The sequence below is a fragment of the Pygoscelis adeliae genome, unplaced genomic scaffold, assembly GCF_000699105.1.
Source record: "Pygoscelis adeliae isolate BGI_AS28 unplaced genomic scaffold, ASM69910v1 Scaffold226, whole genome shotgun sequence".
Taxonomy (NCBI): Eukaryota; Metazoa; Chordata; class Aves; order Sphenisciformes; family Spheniscidae; genus Pygoscelis; species Pygoscelis adeliae.
The window spans coordinates 1,855,847-1,860,298 of NW_008824983.1; positions in this window are offsets into that span (position 1 = coordinate 1,855,847).

Here is a 4,452-nt window from a genome sequence, read left to right on the forward strand (position 1 = left end):
TCGGCGGCGGTTCGGGGGCTTCTTTGCCACAAGATGGCGATCTTCAGATCAATGTCAAAGCCGCCCGGGGCGAGGGGAGCAGCCCTGGGAAAAAAAAAAAAAAAGAAAAAAAAAATCTTGGCCTTTGTTCATTTTGCATCCCTGGAGCCGCACGGGTAATTATTACACTTACCGGGCTCCGCGTTCCAAAAGCCGCTCGGGATGCCGGGTGGGGGAGCCGCTGGGCTTCTCGGCGGAGTTAAAGTTTCCTAAAAAATTCGGAAACGCGCGAAGGTAAGTGTTTTATACATCTAGCCTGCGTGGAGAGGGGCGAGGAGCGTGCGGTGATCGGAGTGGTACTTAGCGAGCTGGGGTGGCCCCTGCCCCGACGACTGAGCACCGCGGAAAAAGAGCCGTAGGGAGGGGAAGCGATGCAAAGAGTTGGTGATTACGATGTGAAATAATATAGAAGGGACTTTCTAAGTTGCAGCTGACCTTTTATTTTCCTTTCGTAAAGTTTTGGCCAGCCGCGTGGAAAAACCACGTTATCTGGAAATATTTTTTCAGAGCAACTTGTAGCTTTCTTCCAGTTATAAAAAAATTGTAGCGCTGGAAATATTATGAAAGTTGACATTTATGTGTGGAACAGTAGGTGTCTTCAATCAAATAGATCTATGGCAACACGGACTGCAAATGACAGACAATTCTGACGGTCTTATTGGACTTGAACTGTAGTTTAGTTAGGGTCGTTTGGTAACTTTAAAGGGTAGTCTGCTTCCTCGCAGCTGGACACAGGTTGTGGTAAACAAGTTTTGACACACTTATGTTAAAAACTATTCCTGTGATTGCATATTAAGTCAATGTTCGTGCAAGACGAGATTTGGATTTCCCCTTTCTTTCTTTCTTTCTTTCTTTCTTTCTTTCTTTCTTAACCAGCACATGTGCTGTAAACAAACAATAGTCACACATTCTCATGTGCTCAGGGCTGCTCTGGGTTGTAGCTTTGAAACTCTATCCTCTCTACGAGTATCCCTAACTCCAGGTTACTTTTCTCGCCCATAAAATTTTCACATGTTTTTGTTATGTCTCCATTTGAGAAGGGTGGGAGGGAAGGTGGTATTATATGGAGGAGATGCTGGTTTGGCTACATATTTTAATCCACGTGTTTCTTAGGAAGAGGGTATACAATTTTTAAATATCTGTCCGGAAAAAAAAAAAATCATTTTGTCCTTGCTCTCGTGTGTAAAGTAATGCAACTTGACTGCAGTATTTTTTAAGAAAGGGCCCTTTAAAATTGTGCTTCCAGGGAACTGTTGCAAGTATAGTTAAAAGCACATGCTCAGCCGGCAGAGAGCAGTTTTTAGGCGATTATCGGAACCTATCGATTTCGTCAAAGATGCTCCATTAAAAGCTGGGGGATGTTGATCTCTTTTGACCTCCCCTCGGCAACTCCAGGACGTGAGAAGCCACGTCTCGGGAAGGAGCAGGGCGATTTGAGGGTCCCTCTGCAACATTTCATTTTACACCAGTCAAGTTAAACTCAGCATATTTGATCAAATATTTATTTTTCCCCTTGTTGTTTCCCTGCCCCATTCAATACCCGACTGAATAAATCAAAGGGACCCCAGCAGCAGTTAAAGCGCCCTCTGGTTACGAATTGTTTACTGACGGCCGCGGTCATAGGATAATATTTAAAAAAAACAAGCTTGTTTCTTACAATAACTGTTTATTATTTCACATGATTTGGGTTTGCATGTTTCGGAGGGGAGAGGCGAAGCCAACTCAGTGTCTACACTCCGTTTAATTAATCGTGTACTCAACTTCAGCTCACACACCACATCCGAACCCCTGGGAGGCTTTTTCATAAGCTCTTTGGGTTTGTGTTTTGTTGTCTTTTTTTTTTTTTTTAGTCACAATCTTTTCATTAAATGCTCTGAAATCGAAACTTCAGGCCAACGTGTGTGCCTGAGAGCCAAGCTATACGGCAACCGAAAAAGGTATTTGTATATGCGCCCAGATCTTATTTAAAGGAAAGACAGCTACAAAAAGGGGTGAAGGGATACAGTTTCAAATGCTTAATACAGCTGTGCCGCCCATCTCTCGCAATAGAAGGGGTACACTTAAAAGACGGACTTGGGCATGTAAGATTTTCCCGACACATATATAACCCGATACCGTTGTGGCTTCTGCACGGTGTTTGGGGCTCTCCGGACAATAGAAAGCCCCGTTGTTCTCGCCAGTGCCGGAGCAATGGCGAGGAGATAAAGCCCTAATGAATCGGTTTGGGTATATTTTGTCCTGCCGCACATCAGAATTCGGAGCTCGTCAGAATTACTTGCAAAATATGTTCCTAATCCAAATGAGTAAAACGATACACATATAGTATAAAACATAGTTAGGAGAACAAGCCTCCGGATGGCTGGAATAAAATTAAATCTCAGCCTAATTTTTAACAGGATAATCCGCCAAAACAAGCCGCCGCCGCCACCACCCCCCCAGCCCCCCCCCGCCCCTAGCGTGAAAGAATTTCTAGTAAAAATAAAATTAGTGGGGCCGTCATTTGTCACCTAACTTGGCACAGACACAGTTCCTAAACCTCCTGTTTGAAATACGCCTTCTTTGGAGCAAATCCAGGGAAGGGGGGGAAAAAAAAAAAAAAAAAACAGACAAGGAGGAATCTGGCACACACGCACGTTCCTGACAACTGACAGTTCCAATATTAAATAACTATACCCTGATTGCATTAATTTTTGGAGCTGTATAAAACGTAATCCGCGGGTATATTCTCAGATAGGCGGCGCATGCACTCCTGCAACAGACTGCGAGGCCAGTTACGTTTTCACAAATTGCAGTTTGCCCGTGTCTACAAATAAAAGCATATTTTAATTAGCTCGCAAAATGCGTCTCTGGATTAACAGTGCTGATCTTTTGGGTTCTACGGGCCAATAATAAAAAGATAAATCACGGTTTAACACGATACATTTTGAGTTTTCCAGTCAGAGTTTGCTTAGGCTGAGCTGTCGGTTTTTATTTATTCCCTTTTTGTTTTTAATTTTAGTCCAACCAATAAAACGGCTTAACGACGCTATTAATGCATCTATTATATTTTTCTTAGATCAATAAAGTTTTATTTTGATAGTGTTGTCTATGTACGCCGTGAATTTAGATTCTCCGCGAAAGCACCTTCTCGCCGGTTTTGATATTTATCAAAATTTTATTTGCTCGGTTTTATAGACCCTCGGATAGCTTTACTTACAGAAGTAGAATTAAAAAGAAACTATTTCTCGTCCCCTGGCGTCCACAACATTCTTTAAAATTTCTTTTAAATAGGGGTTAAGCTCCAAGGGACACATTGTTAAGAGCTGGAAATGCAGTAGCTACACCCAGCGCATGCCAAATTAGCTCAGTTTAGTCAGAATTGACCATTATCTTTTATAGTTACGAATCAAGCGAACATTATTAGTTTTACTTCACTGGGTTTGATGAGGCTGGTTACTATTTGCCTTGGCCTTGTTAGCGATTAAAGAAAGCGGAGATAGTGCAACGCCGAGCTGAGTTCATGATCTAGACGGAGTCCGTGCCTTGACCATCAAACCGGCACCGTTCCCTGCGGTCAACACAACACCACACGGCCTTGCCGACGGGGGGGCCGTGCGGGGGGGGGGGGGGGGGAACCCCCAGCCCCCTGCCACAAAACCCGGGAGAGGAGGCTAAAGAAAACTTTAAAACCTTCCAAATTGTCCCCGGCCTCCGCGCCTTTTGTCTGATTTCCCTGCATCAGCTTGCGGAGAGGGAGAGGAAGCCAACTCGGGTTTCTTCCGATGCATTTCGAGTCGTTTTATCCCGGCTGACGAGGATTGCAGCGTACTTTTATAGGCCTTTCCCCTCCTTTAATCCAATTTTTTAAAGGGAGCTGCTTATTTTAAAAACAGCTTTGGAAGGGTTTCAAGTGTTGCTCCTCGGTTCCGTATGGCTTTCAGGTTTGCAATCCGTTTCTATTTAATTTGGCAAATGCAAAATAAACATACCGCAAGAGCGGACTTCCCCGGAGTGATTTTTATACCTGACTTGTGTAGAGAAATGTATTTGGAAGGCGGCGTGGGGGCTCACGTTTCATTTTATTTAGATCTGTATTTATAAGGCTAAGCCTATTGATAATAGCCTTCCTGTATACCAGCCAATAAACCGGTGCCTTATACGGTATTAATTTTGTTAGCAGTGATATGGCCCTCGTAGGAATCTGATAAGGGTTTGTCCATCGCACATTAACACATCGCGGGGTTAGTCGGGTTGGGGGAAACGCAAACAATCTCACAGGGGGAAACGCGGGGGAAAAAACCAGACTCGAAGGGTTTCTATAGGCTGTGGGATCTGCCCCCGTCGCCGCCTCCCGCGGGCCGGTCGGAAGGAAGCCGCGCTCTGATGCTCGCCCCATCGGACTGGAGGAATCAGACGCCCCTCCATAAGGCTTTT